The sequence below is a fragment of the Gracilinanus agilis genome, chromosome 3, assembly GCF_016433145.1.
Source record: "Gracilinanus agilis isolate LMUSP501 chromosome 3, AgileGrace, whole genome shotgun sequence".
In the NCBI taxonomy this organism is placed as follows: Eukaryota; Metazoa; Chordata; class Mammalia; order Didelphimorphia; family Didelphidae; genus Gracilinanus; species Gracilinanus agilis.
In genome coordinates this window covers 366,942,518-366,961,115 of record NC_058132.1, presented here as the reverse complement: position 1 = coordinate 366,961,115, position 18,598 = coordinate 366,942,518, and positions in this window count along the sequence as shown.

Genomic DNA, 18,598 nt, shown 5'->3' with positions numbered 1-18,598 from the left:
TCTCAGGTTTATCCTCGCTCTCTGTGTCTGTCTGAGATCTATTGGCTCCTGAGGTCTGAGTTCTAGTTTTTTCCAAGGTCAAGCCCCCTGGTGGATTCCCTTGCTTGATCCTCTGCAGGAGGTTCCTTTACAAGTCTCAGGGAGCTACTTCCACAGTCGTATACCCGTCTGCACTGGTTCCCCACTTAGGCTTTAGTTCCTGGCTGTGTTTGCCTCCACCCACGCCTCTGCTCAGCCGGCACCCACGCCTCTGCTCAGCCGGCACTCTGCGCCCGGCGTCCACTCTCTGCTCCCACGCGCTCAGATTTCGAGTGCGTTCTTGACTTAATGGGGTATTAAGTCTTGCTGCTCTCAGGAACAGGTCCCGGAGCTGCTGATGACTCGATGGGTGCCCCAAACTTGCTCTATTTCTTTTTAGCTGGGTTCGGAGCTATAGGTGAGTGTGGAGGGTGTGGGGGTGGGGCGGTTGCTCAGCTCGCGATTGAGTGAGAGCCCTTTTTAGCCTGGAACTGTCTCGATTCCACGTACCTTCCACGCTGTGCCCTGTTGTGGGGTTCCTCCGTTCGTCTGGACTTGTTTTTATGTCCCCTTGAGGAGTTTTGTGTGTTTCGGTCAGGAGAGGTTAAGAGCTGCTTCTTACTCTGCCGCCATCTTAACCCGGAAGTCCCTCAGGTCTGATTTTGACACTCCCCTAATCAATAAATTCTTTTGGTTCTCTGTTAGAGGTCTTTACTCCAGGATCAAATACAAAATGTTTTGTTTGACACATCTTTTGATTACTATTATAAAGTAGAATTACCTTTTGACATTTTGGCATGCTTTGATGGATAAATGAGATATGTTCCTGAAAAATTACCTATAAAATGGATTTCTTTATTTGTAACCCTATTTTTTCTCTATTGATTTCTAGGCTATGGTTCTGGCATTGAAAACCATAATCATTATTTCTGTACAAAAAAGGGGGAAGGAGTTGCTTGTGTTTCACTGCATAGAAAGTTTGGTATTTTGAAGAGATGGGTACCAATAAAAAATCTCTGATGATTAATAATTCTTCTAATATGGTGTCATCATAAAGGAAATTCATGTTTCAAGGATGAAAATCTATCTAACCTAGTAATGGGAAATGTCCATTGTTTTGCTATGGCATGGTTCTCATGATTTGGTAGGTAGTCTCATATAATTGGAAAGAGGAATTTTTAAATGTCTTTTTCTAATAAAGAATTTAGTTTGGACCAGTGGTCTGTTAATAAAAGTAGACATTGTTAATACCCTGACTCCCGGATTATCATGTGATTTGGGGGAAATGTTTCAATATGTTTTAAGGTTGTTGTTTTCCCATCAGTACAATAGAGTTGATTAATACTTGTTTGCCACTCCATTGTACTAGGTAGCTGAATATTGAGTTGTTTAATTAATCTGTGGCCTTGAACAGCATCTTTAGTGGAAGTTTATTTCAAACATTTAAATGGAATGGATTAATGATTAAAATATCCTTCACTTATGATTATTTAGCACACCCATGAGCAATGAGGCAAGCACACTCCAATAGAGATGAAAACCCTGCACTCATATTGATGTAACTTTCTTGCTTTATTTTCTTTGTCAACAATGGCACACAATTAACATTGGAAAATTATAAAAAATGCAGAATTGTTTTTTAATAATCATTTCCAGATTACATATGAATTCATTTTTTAAATATTTATCTTCTGATATTTTGCAATCCATGTTTTTTCCCTTCCTCCTATCCTTTTCCTCTCCTAAAGAAGGCAGGTAATATGACATATGGTGTACATATATTGTCATATAATACATATTTCCATGTTCATCATTTGTGAAAATATTTGTGAAAAACAACACACATTGCTTGCAATAAAGAAAAATTCATTTTGGGGAAAAAAGGATGGTAAGTTTTAGTTTTCATTTGGACTCTGTTCCCTTTATGGCAGTGGATAGCTCTTTTTTTGTCAAGTCTCTTGAATTTGTCTTGGATCGTTGCCTTATTGATAGTAAAGTCATTCATAGTTGATCAGAATATATTATTGTTGCTGTTTACAAAATTCTGGTTCTGCTCACTTTACTTAGCATTATTTTATATAAATATTTCTAGGATTTTTAGATACCATATTGTTTGCCATTTCTTATGTCATAATAGTAATCCACTGTAAACATATACTAAAGCTTGTTCAGCCATGCTCCAATTGATGAAAATCCCTTCAGGTTTCAGATCTTTGCCACCACAAAAAGAGTTCCAATACATGTTTTTTGCACAAATAGGTTATTTTCCTTTCTCTTTAATACCTTTGGGATACAGACCTTGTACTGGTATTGCTGGGTTAAAGGATATGGCCAGATTTATAGCCTTTGGGCATGGTTCCAAATTGTGCTGCAGCATGACTATATCCATTCACAGCTCCACCAGCAGTGTACTAGTGTTCCAATTTTTCCACATCTCCTCCAACATATTATTGTCCTGTTAACCAGTCCAGTAGGTATAAGGTGTTAACTCATGGCTATTTTAATTTGAATTTCTCTGACCAATAATAATTTGGAGCGTTTTTTCACATGATTAAAGATAGTTTTACTTTCTTCATCTGAGAATTGCCTTTTCATTTCCTTTGACCATATGTCAATTGGGAAATGCTTTGTAATGTTTTAGAATTGACTCATTTCTCTATGTATTTGACAAATGAAGCTTCCGTCAAAGAGATTTGCTATATTTTTTCCATTTTCCTGTTTGCCTTTTAATCTTGGTTGCATTGTTTTTGTTTGGGAAGAAAAATTTTAATTTAACTTTTGTTTGAAATTAAATCCTTCCTTTATCAATAGATATGATAAGCAAGGTATTTGTGCTCCTCTATATTTTTTAGTTTTCTTTCTGCTTTGTTTTTTAAATTGAATTTATTAATTTTTGATAATTATAGACATTCTGCCCCCCACCTTCCCTTCCCCTATCCATGCACAAAGCAGCAATATTAGAGGAGGTGTAGCAGATTGGGGCTGAAGAGGAAAGCCCCTAGGAATGAGGACAGTCATCTAAACAATTATTTTATTGAAATAAAAAGGTACTCAATCCCACAGCAATTTGTATATTCATATATAAGCCCCCAGATGGATGAGTGCCTGATATCATCCTGGAAGGAGGTGGAGGTAGGTAGCCCCAAGCCTTCCTACCTCAACATACATCAGTTTATTATTTCAAAGACTCACCATGCTAGAGGCTCAGTCTGTGTGACTAGCCCTCACCTTCATTTTGGTCATTTGTATCCATGGCAATTAGAGAAGGCAACAAACTAAATAAGGAAGTCACAGACTGGAGGGCCATTCCTTTGCCTTGTTGCATTGCAGAGTCCTTGCTGCTCTAGCAGCTGTACAAGACCTCCTCTTTGACCACATCCTCTCCATAGAGCATATAGAGGAACATGCATGGTAGGTTGGTCCACTACTCTAGGATGACCATGAGAACCTGGAGGATGTAGAGCACCTGCAACATTTTCTTCTCATTTGCTCCAGTATTTCTTTTGAAGCTTCACTTGGGCTTTCCGCACTGCCACATCTACCTGCAGGGGTGACTAAAAAATGATGGCTGAATAGGAGAGGGTTGTTGCAATGAGCTTGTGGACCAAATGTACTGGAAACTCTCTGCTATTTACTTAGTTTGGCCTGGATCCAATCTTAGATGAACTGATTGTTGGGGCTATCCTTAAAAGCTGCTGGCTCAGCTTCTCAGGGGATGGTTCTTGACAACCTGGTGTCTCTGACTCCTTTCCCAGTGGGTATTCCACTTTTTCTCAATGAGGAAGGCACTGAGGAAGGTCCTCAGCAATTCCTTTCAATTGAAGACAACTTCTGGCCATAGCACCCCGACCTTTTTGTTACCCACACTTCAAATGGGAGATCTCCAGAAGTAGGGGAGAAGCTTTGCCCAGGGGTTTCAGTGATTTTGATATTTCACTGAAAAAACTCCTTCATGGGCACCCCACCTTCTTGAACAATAGGAGTTGCCAGTTCTACCAAGTATGGCCACACATGGGTAATATTGATCTCCATGCTTTCAGTTACTTCCAGGATCTTGTTAGCCATCGCTAATCCTGGATGGTAGCTGTCTGCTCTAGGGTCAATTCAGTGCCCTTCCAAACAAAAATGAAGAGCAACAATGGGATGGCCAGTTCATGCACACACTGTACTACTTCCTTCACATTACTGAGAAGCAGAAATTCCTCATTGATGGCTTTCAACTTCTTCCCTAGGTCCTCCTCTGACAGTGTGGCCTTAGGACAGCTAGCTGGAGCCACAGCTCCCTCTGTTTTCTGTGTCATGACTTCCTTCCTGATCCTCAGTGAACCTGGCTGCCTTTCCTAGAGACCCTTTGGCTGGAGAGGTCACTTTTGACTTCACTCGACCCTCCTTGCTGAAGTTACAATTGGGGATCTGGGCCTGAGTTAAATACTCCCACTCCTTTCCCTGCTCGCTATACTACATGATACTCTTATATTCTCAGCTTTCCTACTATGTTTCCAGCTCAGATTGCAGCTTTGTACCTCAGTCAGAGTGACTGTGCTTTCTTGGGGGGAAGCAGAGGAAAGCTTGTTGAAAGACTGAGAAATGCTTCAAGCTGGTGGTGGAGGACTGGGCTGTTTCTGAGGCTTGATCCAAGGCTTTGGCTACCATTCCATCACTGTGGCTCTTGCCACAGCTCAGTCATCAAGTTAGTTGTTGGAGTCAGTCAATCCAGGCTTAGTGATCTTGGTGATTTGCCAGATATTAAGGGGTTTTCTGCCTTTGTTGAGAGGGATGTTATTCTAGCCTTCCTCATCCACAGTCAAATATCCTCAGTTGCCTGGAGAGGCCACCCTCATTCACCTCTACCATCTCCTTGTTGTTTTTTTTTTCCTGGTTTTTCATTTCTTTGGCAGAGATATGGCCTGGACAATCAGAAACATTATCACCATGACTGTCATCATGTCCTTGGAAATGGACAGGACTGAAAAGCCTCCCTCAGTTCCTGTTGACAGGAATAAAAAATAAGAATTGAAAAGATGGAAACTCTGAAGTATTTAACCCCTCATAAGCCCTCAATGCTCAGTCATTGAGACCCTTCTTCTGGGTAGTCTTAAAAGCAACTTGGGGAGTCTCCAGGTCAGCCTGATATTCCAGACCTCCTCCTGTGTGGGAAGAAGTGGAAGAGGAGGGGGGCTGGTCATCAGGAAAAATCTCCTCTGTGATATCCTTACCTCCCTTGTTGGGTCTTTGCATCTGAATTGTCATTCATTCCCTATTGGGAACAATCTGAGGTGGCTTTTTCATCATGACTGGATCAGCCACTTCAGGTGGAAACTGCTACACACTCTGTGCTGGGTAGAAGGCACTGGCATAAATCACAAATTCACTAAAATTCAGCTGCAGGATAAAAGCTGGTGGTTCCTGGTTATACTGGATACTTCTGGGTCCAGACAATATATGTGGAACAAACATATTCAGTGACATATTTGCCTTGGGAGGGCAGGTAGGAGATCTGGGAGGGGATCATCAGCACTTGAAAATGGAGGAATAGACATGTGGGTAGCCTTAGATATTGCACTCAGCACTGCAGCACTGCAAATAAACTAATTTGTTTATGGTATCACTCTTTATTTCCAAATCATGTATTCATTTTGACTTTACCTTGATATGTGGTGCTGGGTCTATGCCTAATTTCTGTCATATTGTTTTACAATGTTCTCAGCAGCTTTTGTCAAATAATGAGTTCTTCCAAAAGCTTAGATATTTGAGTTTGTCAAACATTAGGTTACTATGGTCATTTACCATAGTGCCTAATCTATCCCATTAACAGAGTACTCCCCTTTATTTCTCAGCCAGAACCAAATTCTTTTGATGGTTGCTGCTTTATAATAGAGTTTGATTTCCTGTATAGCTAAGTTACCTTCCTTCATACTATTGTTTATAAAATTCTCTTCATATCCTAACTCTTCTTTTCCTTCAGAGAGATGGTTATTTTTTCTAACACTGTGAGATAAGTTTTGGGTAATTTGGTTGGTATAGCAGTTAAAAAGTAAATTAGTTTAGGAAGAATTGTCATTTCTTATTACATTGTCTCAACCTCCTGTAACATGGAGATGACAGGGTGGAATTCTTGCAAGATACAGGGTCAAGCCTCAACCCAGAATTCCAGGGGCCCCCAGAGAACTCAGGGTGAGGGGCAGTTTGGGGCAGTCAGGGGCAGTTGGTTTTTGGGGTTGGAAGTGAGCAGATCACTCTGTTTGCTCTTCCCAATTCTTGATGGCTTTGGAGGCCTTTGTGGCTTAAAATCTAAAGCCATTTTGGTTCTTCCCAGCAGTTAGCCTGTTTAGCTGAACTAGACCTTTCCAGCAACAGCACAATTATAATTTAGTTATTTAGATAGTAGAAGAGATTAATTATAGACATTGAGGGCAAGCTAGATATAAAAGGCAAGCTAGATAAAGGCCTCTCCCTCCTTGGGGGAGGGGCCTATTCAACCTAACAGTTTAGGGCTCCCCTGACTTTATTTTATCCTTTACAAAAACCTCCCTCCCTTCCCTTCCTCTCTTATCAGTAAACCTTCATCTTTTGGGAGTTGTGCCTGACTAATTTTTGGGAATACTCACAACCTTTTTCAAGCTTAGTTCCTTCAGCTGTGTGGCCCATACAAGTCAGATCCTCCTTCTGTCCCTGATAATTTCATGGCATCAAGCTTCACCCATTATCCCTTAGTCAAACCTGTGGGGAAATAAGTTAAGAAAGTCAACATCTTCAGGAGATAGCCTGGCCTAGCCTTGCCAGAAGATGTCAGTCCAACCACCACTTCCAACTGATTTCCAATGGCTTGTTAGGAGGGGGGAGAAAGGAGCACTGAGTTAGATTGTGCCCCTCCCTTTTCACTCAAGCCTGTCAGTGGCCAAGGAGTGAATCTGGCAGAGGAGTGAATTGATCAGCTGGCATAACTACACCTACCCACAGATATCACTTTTAAACCAACATAACACTCCCCATCAGCTATTAATGTTTTCCAATTTACTTAGATGATCTTTTTGCATGTTAAAATTCTTTGTAGTTAAAATTCTAGTTTTCTAAGAGATTCATGAAGTAGTTAATCCACAAAGGAAGCATTTATGTGACAAGAGATAGCACATAACTTTTTCTTCAAATAAATATGTTTTGTTCTATACCCACTGGGGGAGGTTATAAGATATACAGTATAAAAGAATGCCTTTGGAATCAAGATCTTCTGTGTTTAATTCTTTTCTCAGAAATATCCTGGTTATGTGACTATAGCAAGTCAAAATGGAATTCATCAAGGAATTTCACTTACTGTTTAAGTATTCTCAGGAAGTTAACCAGGACACCAAGTATGTGTCTGTAAATTTCAATTGTATGTACATTTAATTTTGCTTTAACAGTATATTTAATTATATCTTAAGAAAATAAATTTTTGTGATACCTCCTCAGTCAAGTATAATTTTTCCCCTCATTAAATTTATTTTATTTTAATACCTTATCAATAGGATTACAACATAAAATTTCACATCTTAAGACTTGATTAGATGTTTAGAAATAGGGAAAAATAATAAATCAATTCATAAAAAGAGAATCATTTACAAATCTATCTTAATATATGAGAATGAATTAATTTACATAAGACTATGCCATTAAAACTATAGCAACTGATAAGAAAAAAAGGCAAAATTTCTCATATACATATCAGTTTAAACACATTTTTCTCATCAATAGGCATTTATTACTAAGGAGACTTCTAGCCAAGTGATCAAATGACTATAACTGAAAATAGCAATAAACTATACCCTAACTTGAAAATGATTGTGAACATTAGCAATTCTAGGCAAGGTAATACTGGTAGAACAGCACAAAGTTAAGTCTCTCCTGCAAAATGTTTGTTCTCTTGCATGGGTGTAATGGACATTTAAAACATTAATGCATCTCATTCGTTGGGGGAAATAACATGCTGAAATAGGTAATTGAAAATATAGTTTTGAAAATAATGGTTTATGTCCATCTTTAGCTATGACATGAACACTATCACTATTACAACAATGTTATACAAGGAAAATTGTCCTTTCCTTCAAAGAGCTTACATTTGAAGGATGACTTAACCTCCAAGGCTAATGATATTGTCAAAATGTAAGTCTTTAGGGCTTTTTTAAGTCACTGATTTCCCTAGAAACCTAATTGCCTACAAAATCCCATGAGCTTTCATTACTTTGAACGGTATATTCTAATAAAATCCATTTCTGCCATAGAACAATTTAAAGAAGGATGAGGATGATCTGAGGTCAGTGTGTTTAATGTGGTCAAGTGAAATAAGGAAGGAGTGTGAATAAAATACAACCACAAAACCACACTGTGAAATACAGAAATGTGGTTCATCTTCAGATTCTGTGCCACCTATCAGCATTCACTTTACCCTCTGTAGCTTGTGTTTACCATTATAATTCTATTAAAATACAACTCATGAATAAGCACCCTCATCTTTGTCTCTGATTACAAAAACTCATGATAGTCTATCAACTGCAGACTTTAAATATTTGTGTCATAATCGGACACAAGCTGCTCCAAACATCTGTTTGTCATCACGAAAAAGAGTGACTTATCTTCTGCTCTAGATTTGCTTAATGGACAAATCCTGAAATTACGTCTACAATATGGTATAAAATTAAGCTGCCCCCCCAATCTGTGGATGAAGGCATTGTAAGGCCTCGATTGGGAGGGGGCAGAGAGAAACTGCTACATCTAGCAGATTTAAATTTCCTCATTCCTTGTATTTAGGGGGAGGACTCTGATCTTTGAATCTATTGGTTAAATGCATAGCTTTCACAGTTCTTTCCAACTAAAAAGTAAACCATTACATTTTATCATATTGTCCATCTTGTCACCTGCAATTATTTGCCTTGTTCTCATTATAATTTAGAATTGTACTTTCATAGAATGCTCAAACATTTATGATAAATCCGCAATCCGCATTATTTTGCTAATTTGTCATTTGGTCTTTCAGTTTCTTAGCCAAAATTCAAATTTGTTATGCCTTTATCTGCAATAAGCATCTTACCTATGTACTTAGTGTTCTGTGTTGTCTTCATTTGTTTTACCCATTTATAGAAAAATCTTATTTATTTGTTTGTTTAATATTACATTATATTGTACTCTGAGGTTGTTGAGACAGAGGATCATAGAAACTTTGGGAGAGCTTTCTCAGATCATTGTGCTCATTAATTTCTAGACTTTGATGGACCTTTCATAGATGATATGAAATGCTATACTTATGTTGTTTATAGGCATTCAGGAGAGCCCAAAGGTTTTTTGTTTGACTTGTTCATCTCCCTGGAATTTCTGTGGACTTGGTAGTTCTAGAGGGAAAGCAGAGAAGTAAGAACAAGACATGAAGGAATAAGGACTATGGTAGACCAAGAAGAGATAATATTAAAATTTAGACTAGGGCTGGAATCAAGACAAATAAGTTGTTGTGACACTTGTTAAAAGTGAAATTCAATAAAAAATTCTATTCTTCTCTTCTTTTATGCTAGAGTTTAAATCTTAGCCTTTTTCTTCAGACATTCCTTTCAAACCAAACAGGAAGAAGTTGGAAGGGGAAAGTAAGAGCATGAATTAAGTAACCATGTTAACTTTTCTAAAAAATAAATAGAAATAAATGTTTAAAAAATCAAGTAAGAGAGGCAGAAGAAAAATTGTGAAAAGAAATGCCAGTGATGCAGGAAATTTGTGAAAAATAGTAAACAGAGATTAAAAAAATAAAGGAGGCATAAAAATACTGAAGAAAATGATGCCTTCAAAAACAGAATAGGCTAAATAAAAAGATTCATAAAAATCCACTTAAAAGAAGAGCTTCTTAAAAAGAAAAATTGGACAAAAAGGAAAAGATAAACAAAACATCCACTGAAGAGAAGATCTCTAAGTAGCAGAATTGGTCACATGGGAAAAGATGTACAAAAATTCACTGAAGAAAAGAACTATTTAAAAATAGAATTAAGAAATGGGAAAAAAGTTCAAAAGCTAACTGAAGAAAAAATTCTTTTAAAATTAGAATTGGGCAAATGGAAACTAATGAATCCATGAGACATCAAGAAATAAACAAAGTAAAATAATGAAAAAAATAGAAGAAAATGTAAAATATCTCATAGGAAAAGTAACTGACCTGAAAGATACATTCAGCAGTATTGCTTCTAAGATAAAAAGTAAGAGTTTTTAAAATTTCAAAGGAAAAAATTCATAGGAAAATTGTCAAACACACTCATACAGACACCCACTCACACAATCACCCACATACCACACACCCACATACCCCATATATATGAATGTGAGCATGTGAAGCATTGATAGCCTATGAATCATTGGACTACCTGAAGGTATTATTTTGTTTTAAAAGGATGGGACTGGGTCTTCTTTTTAAAGAAATTTTTGAGGAAAATGACCCTAGTATTCTAGAACCAGAAAGTAATATGCACATTGAAAGAATCCACTTATCATCCCCTGGAAGGTATCCCCCAAACAACAATTCCCAAAAATATTATAAGCAAATTCTAGAACTTCACAGTCAAAGAGAAAATATTACAAGCAGTCAAAAAGAAACAATTCAAATATTTGGAGTCACTGTCAGGATAATGCAATATTTATCAGCTTCTCCATTATAAAATTAGAGGAATATGTTATTCTGGAGGACAAGGATCTAGAATTGCAACCAAAAATCACCTATTCAGCAAAAATGACTAATCCTTTAAGGAAAATATATAAAATTTTATAACTATTATTTAAAAATTATCCAGTAAAATAGAGTAATTTCACTCTCAAGTACAAGACTCAAGTATAAAAAGTTTTATATATATATATACATATGTATATATATATACATACACACACACACATATATATATACATACACACACACACACACACACACACACACATATATATATATATATATATATAACAAAATTAAAGAATGAGAAAGAATTTCACTAGGTAAAGTTGGAAAGAAGAAGTAAAAAGGTAGAAAGGTAGAAAGGTAGAAAGAACGAAATTATCTCACATAAAGTAACAAATCTCAATACTATGCAAATTATTTGACAAAATAAGTAAAGAAAGAGTCTTACCAAATTCTTTTCATGACCCAAATTATGGTATTTATTCCAAAGCCAGGGAGACCAAAAACATAGAAAGAAAACTACAGACAAATTTCTTTAATGAATACAGATGCAAAAATATTAAATAAAATCCTAGCAAAAAGACTACAGCATGTTATCTCAAGGATTATCCAGTATGACCAGATGGGATTCATACCAGGAATGCAAGAATATTAGGAAAACCATCCAGATAATTCTTCATTTCAATAATCAAACCAATAGAGATCACATGATTATCTCAATAGATGCAGAAAAAGCCTTTGACAAAATAAAACACACATTTGTATTTAAAACACTAGAAAGTATAGGAATAGAAGGACCTTTCCTAAAAGTAATAAACAGTATATATCTAAAACCATAAACAAGCATCATATGCAATAAGGATATATTAGAAGCCTTCCCAATAAGATCAGGCATGAAACAAGGATGCCCATTATCACATCTATTATTCAACATAGTACTAGAAACACAAGCAATAGCAATTAGAGAAGAAAAAAGAAATCGAACGTATTAAAATAGGAAATGAGGAGACTAAGCTATCACTCTTTGTAGATGATATGATGGTCTACTTAAAAAATCCTAGAGAATCAACTAAAAAGCTAGTAGAAATAATCAAGAACTTTAGCAAAGTGGCAGGATATAAAATAAATGCACATAAATCATCAGCATTTCTATATATTTCCAACACATTAGAGCAGCAAGAGGTAGAAAGAGAAACAGCATTTAAAATCACCCTAGATGATATAAAATACTTAGGAATCTACCTACCAAAACAAACACAGCAATTATATGAAAATAACTACAAAACACTTTCCAAACAAATAAAACTGGATCTAATCAATTGGAAAAATATTGATTGCTCATGGGTAGGATGAGTTAACATAATAAAAATGACCATTCTACCCAAATTATTTTACCTATTTAGTGCCATACCTATCAAACTACCAAAAAACTTCTTTACTGCATTAGGAAAAAGTATAACAAATTTCATTTAGAATAACAAAAGATCAATAATTTCAAGGTCAATAATGAAAAAAATGTGAAGGAAGGGGACCTAGCAGTACCAGATATTAAACTATACTATAAAGCAGCAGTCATCAAAACAATATGGTACTGGCTAAGAGATAGAAGGGAGGATCAGTGGAATAGACTTGAGATAAGTGTCTTCAGCAAGACAGTGTATGATAAACACAAAGAGCCCGATTTTGGGAACAAAAATCCACTACTTGACAAAAACTGTTGGGAAAATAGGAAAACAATATGGGAGAGATTAGGTTTAGAGCAACATCTCACACCCTACACCAAGATAAATTTGGAATGGGTTCAGAATGACTTGAATATAAAGAAGGAAACTATAAGTTAATTAAGTGAACATAGAATAGTATATTTGTCAAATCTATTTTAAGGGAAATAGATCTGACAAAAAGGGAAAATTTTAAAACCAAACAAGAGTTAGAAAAAAATTACAAAATGTAAAGTAAATAATTTTGATTATATTAAATTAAAAAGTTTTTGTACAAACAAAAACAATGCAACCAAAATCAAAAGGAAAACAACAAACTGGGAAAAATCTTTATAACAAAAATCTCTAACAGAGGACTAATTACTCAAATATACAGTAACTAAATCAATTGTATAAAAAGCAAGCCATTACCCAATTGATAAATGAGCAAGAGACATGAATATGCAATTTTCAGATAAAGAAATCCAAACTATCAATAAGCACATGAGTAAGTGTTCTAAATGTCTAATAATTAGAGAAATGCAAATCAAAACAACTCTGAGGTATCACCTCACACCTAGCAGATTGGTCAAAATGATAGCAAGGGAGAGTAATAAATGTTGGAGGGTATGTGACAAAATTGGGATATTAATGCATTGCTGGTGGAGTTGTGAACTGATCCAACCATTCTGGATGGGAATTTGGAACTATGCCCAAAGAGCTGTAAAAGACTGCCTGCCCTTTAATACAGCCATAGAATTGCTGTGTTTGAACCCCAAAGAGATCATAGATGAAAAGACTTGTACAAAAGTATTTATAGCCACACTTTTTGTGATGGCAAAAAACTGGAAAATGAGGGTATGCCCTTCAATTGGGGAATGGCTAAACAAATTTTGGTATATGCTGGTGATGGAATACTACTGTGTTCAAAGGATTAATAAACTGAATGAATTCCATGTGAACTGGAAAGACCTCCTGGAACTGATGCAGAGTGAAAGGAGCAGAGCCAGAAGAACATTTTACACAGAGACCAATACACTGTGGTAAAATTAAATGTAATGGACTTCTGTACCTGCAGCAATGCAATGACCCAGGAAAATTCTGAGGGATTTATGGAAAAGAATGCTCTCCACATTTTGAGGAAGAACTAGAGAAGAAACACAATTGCTTGAACATATGGATTGATGAGGACATAATTGGGGATGTAGACTCGAAAAGACCACGCCAATGCCACTATCAATAATATGTAAATAAGTCTTGACTATGACACATGTTAAAACCAGTGGAAATGTAGGTTGGCTTTGGGGGAATGGTGAACGGGGTGAAGGGGAAAGTAAAAAGTTGAATCATGTAACCATGAAAAATTTTTCTAAAAAAATAAAATATTAAAAAAAAGAAAAGAAAATGCATTCCCGATAGCAACAGTAAGAGCAATACAGAAAGTGAAAATTTTCCTAGATGTATGAAAAAGCATATTCTTTAAGTGAAGTGTCAGCACAATATGAAATGGAGAAACCATTTTAAATATTCTACTATGAATAGATAGAAAGTATGATTAACTTTCCTGCTTTTGAAGCTAAGTCCAAATAAGGTGGAATCCTCAGTTGTGGTAATATTCAAATTCACAATGTTTACCTCCACTTAGCTAACTACCATAATTTTCATAGTTTTAATTGTTAATAATATGAATTTTTAAAAATATGCCCACTTCAGAAATGTTACACTAATTGACTCATAAATATTTCAGTCTTTCTCTCTCTCTTTCTCTCTCTCTTCTCTCTCTCTCTTTCAACTCTTGTTCTTCCTGATGAACTTTGTTATATTTTTTTCTAAATCTATAGAAAAGTATATTGATAGTTTGATAGGTATGGAACTCAATAAGTAGACTTATTTGGGTAGAATTGTCATTCTTATTATGTTAGATCATACTACCCATGAGCAATTAATGTTTTTCTAGTTATTTAAATATACTTTTAATTTGTAAAAAATGTTTTGTGGTTGTATTCCTATAATTCCTGTGTTTGTCTTAGTAGATAAATTCCTAATTATTCTATATTGTCTAGAGTGATTTTAAATGGTTTCTCTTTCTAATTCCTGCTTCTGAATATTGTTCGAAATATATAGAAATGCTGATCTATCTCGGCTTGTCTTGTACCCTACAACTTTGATATAACTGTTAATTATTTTTAATAGTCTTTTAGCTGATTTTCTAAGATTTTTTTAAGTATACCGTCACATAATCTCCAAAGAATGGTAGCTTAATTTCCTCATTCCCTACTTTAATCCCTTTAATTTCTTTTTCTTCTCTAAGTGCTACTGCTAGCATTTCTAGTTCAATGTTAAATAATAGAGGTGATAATGGGCATCCTGGCTTTTCTCCTGATCTTATTGGGAAGGCTTCTCCATTGCAGATGATAATTGGTGATGGTTTTAAATATATACTGTTTATTATTTTGAGGAATGGCCCTTCTATTCCCATACTTTCTAGTGTTTTCAAAAGGAATGAGTGTTATATTTTTTCAAAGGCATTTTCTACTTCTATTGAGATGATTTCTTTTGAGATGATATGATTTCTGCTGGTTTTATTATTGATATGGTCAATTAGGTGGATTGTTTTCCTAATATTAAATCATCCTTGCATTCCTGGTATAAATTCCACCTAGTTAGAGTTGATAGTCTTTGTGATAAGTTGATGTCTTTTTGCTAGTATTTTACTTAATATTTTTGTATCTATGTTCATTAAAGAGATTGGTCTGCAGTTTTCTTTCTCTGTTTTTGGTATGTCTAGCTTGTGTGATATTTTAATCTTGGTCAGAGAGGATTCTCATGGTAGCACAGAGCTGCTGACGATTACACTTCCATCTTAGCTCCACCCTCAAATTCTAAAATTTAGTACATATTAAATATCTATAAAAACATGAATCATCGAGTAGTGTAATTCAGCAGTTAATTTTCTTGATGTTTCATAGTCTAAGACAGTGATGGGCAAACTTTTTAAGGAGGGGACCAAAGGAAAGGAAATGCTCATCTGTCAGTCTGTTTTTAAGGCAACTCTTTCAAAGTTTCATTGTATTGTGTCCTACTCATTGTATTAGTAAGATTAGGAATAATGTTGCATGGCCTGATAGAACCTTTCAGGAGGCTGCATCTGGCCCATGGGCTGTAGTTTGCCCATCACTGGTCTAAGAGAAGACAAACCCTGTACTGCCAATATAGACTTTATAATATCTTTGAGAAACCAATCAATCAACTTTGCAACAGGAAAATTATCACAGAGAACACTTCTGCTCATAATTGAGCAGATCATTTTTTCTCAAAAAAATTAAAAACAACATTAAAATAGATGCACATGAAACAGTCTTATGACTTCCAAGCAATATGGAATAAAAATCTTACAAAATATAGAAGCTAGCAAAAGAGTTAAAAATGTGTGGGACTATTAGAACTTATAAGCAATCTTTTTTGCTTTTTCTGTACCTGGGATCATACTAAGGATTCTTTCAGTGAGCCTGCAGAATATGAATGGAGATGAAAAGAATAAGAATCCTGCTTTCTCTTCTAGTGAGAAGATGCAACACCTGAGCTAGAAGTTAAGATCCACAAGTTGCCATTATTAACCAAACAGGATATGCTAATCATTTGTTCTATAACTAGTAAACTCTCTATCATAATCAATACACATTTGTTAAGTAATATTGGAAAAATTAAAATTAAAATAAAGCCAAATCTACCCTAAAATATTTTAATTTAACTTTGGAGGAAGTATGTGGAGAAATAAACATATATGCAAAATGAATATAATTTCTTGTTGTTTGTGTTTTAGGATAGTGGCACTGGCAAATTGGAATATTGGAAAAAGCTAGACTTAGAAGGTGGTATTTGAAATCATCTTTGAAAGAAAAATGACAATCTAACTGGCAAAATTTAAAAGAGAAAACATTCCAGATATGGAAGACAGCTGAAACATAGGTAAAGAAACAAGAGATAGAAGATTATTTGTATGAAAAAGTGAGTGGCAAGTTGATTAGTCCATAGAGTCTGTGAAGGATAATAATATCTAAGTACTGAAAATAAAGTTGGTATCAAATTGCAAAGGACTTTAAATTCTGTAGGAGAGTTTAACTGATTCTAGATATATTAAATATCACTGGATTTTACTGAGCATGGAAACAGTGTGGTCATGTGGGCAAAGGTATGACAGAATATATAAGATAGTTATTATTCAGAATTGAAGGCTGCATAAGCAAAAATCTCCCTTCTGTAAGGTTTAATTAGTTATTAAGCATAAAGAAGTAAAGATGTAGACCAGAGCAAGGATTTTTGCCCTGTCCCTTTTTAATGCAAGACCAGGGGGGGAAATCACTATGGTCTCTTTAAGGAAGATTGGATTTCTGGGAAAGCAGTTTGGATTCTTGGCCACTCTCTGGAAATTGACTATCTGGGGAGGTGGTTGGTGCCTTTTCTCTGAATAATATCAGTTAGAGACTTCGGTTAAACTAAACTTTGAAACCTTACAAGAACATCTGTGAAGGTAGGATGAGTTTTGTTTTGCTGTCAGATCTGTTCTCCTGAAAGGGAAAAACATCTGCCAAATAGAGGGTGCTGTTTGCTCACACTGAATAGCATTAGCTCTGACTCTCTTCTGGGAAGAGTAAGAGGAAGAATTTTGATTTCTAACTGCCACACTGGTCAGTTAGAGAAGACAACTTGTTTCTTTTGATTTATATTTTAAGGAGGTTAAGAATACTTGAAGTTTATATATTAGAATAGCTTATAAGTATGATATTATATCTTTAGAGAGAGAGGAAGTTAAGTAAGGTCTGATCTCATTAGACCTGAAGAAATCCTTTACATGACAGTTGGGTTTTGGGGATAGTTAGAAATCTTAGAGTTAGGTTAAGAGCTTTCCTATTTTACTTCTACTTCCTTTTTCTGTCCCTGCTTCTCCTGATAGTGAATAATAAATTTTGTTGGATTAAGCTATGTCCAACAAATTCATTCAACGTCTACAACAAAATGAACTTAACACCTCAAGCTCATCAATATCGACTGGTCATAAAGATCAATAATCAGTAACAAAATCAATATCATCAATAGTACTTCCCAATTACCGTTCCTCTATCACTTATAAATTTCAGTTCTATATTTCCCCAGTGCTTTTACTTCTCCATTTTCAACTTAATGAGTTGTTCTTTTCTGTTTACATTTCTTTCATCTTTTTGCAATAGTGGAAATTTGAAAAGTGTAAGACATCCTTTACCATCCACTCCAACATTGCATATTTCTTTTTTCATGCCTCCTAACATACTGGGTCAAGAAGATTATCTGCCCAGCTCAATCCCTCAGAATTTATTCCTGTTAAGTTTCACTCTATTCAAAGATATTGCTCTCTTCATATCTCTGTAGCAGTTATCTAGAAACCCTGCCCAAGTCACTTTCCCTCTTTTATCTTAAGAATTTTAGTATGCATCTAACATGCTTCTTTACCCTAATCTTAACCCTTGCACTTATACTTTGAGTACTATAAAGTTCTGCTAATATCCCTTCAAAATTCATCATCAAACTTGACAATTATGAACTGCATCTTCCCTCTAAATCAGCCATAGACAGAGGACAAATTAGTGTACTCGTTGTTCTCTAAACATTTTATTGAATTTTTTAACTCCATACCTTTTTCCAGACTGTTGTGATCTCTTCTTACCTTTATACAGTACCTTGGAATCTCTAATTCCAATTAAGATCCAGTGAAGGTGTCATGCACTATATAATAATATAGAAGGAAATATCAAAAGGTTATTGTTCAGATCTTAGCTTTAATATCATGTGACTTTCCCCATCACAAATTTGCTGGGAAATACGTAATATGTAAAATATAAAATATGTAAAATAAAGGAGTTGAACTAGATGACCTTTACCCTGTGACTAGGTCAAAGTCATATAGATAGTATATGTTGTAGATGGTCATTCAGCCAATGCATTATGAGGAAACTGGGAATGATAGTGGAAGTTGAAAGAAAGTAGGTTAAGCCTAAGTGCAAGAAAAAAAATCACAAATATATGGCTATGCAAAAAATGGAATAGGCTTCTATTGGAAATAGTAGTCATTGAAAAGACAAATATTCTGCAAAGGTCCATTGGTTTGGTTGGTCATTTGTCAGGCATGTTATAGGAAGAATTCTTGTTCAGGTATAGTTTGGTCCAGGTG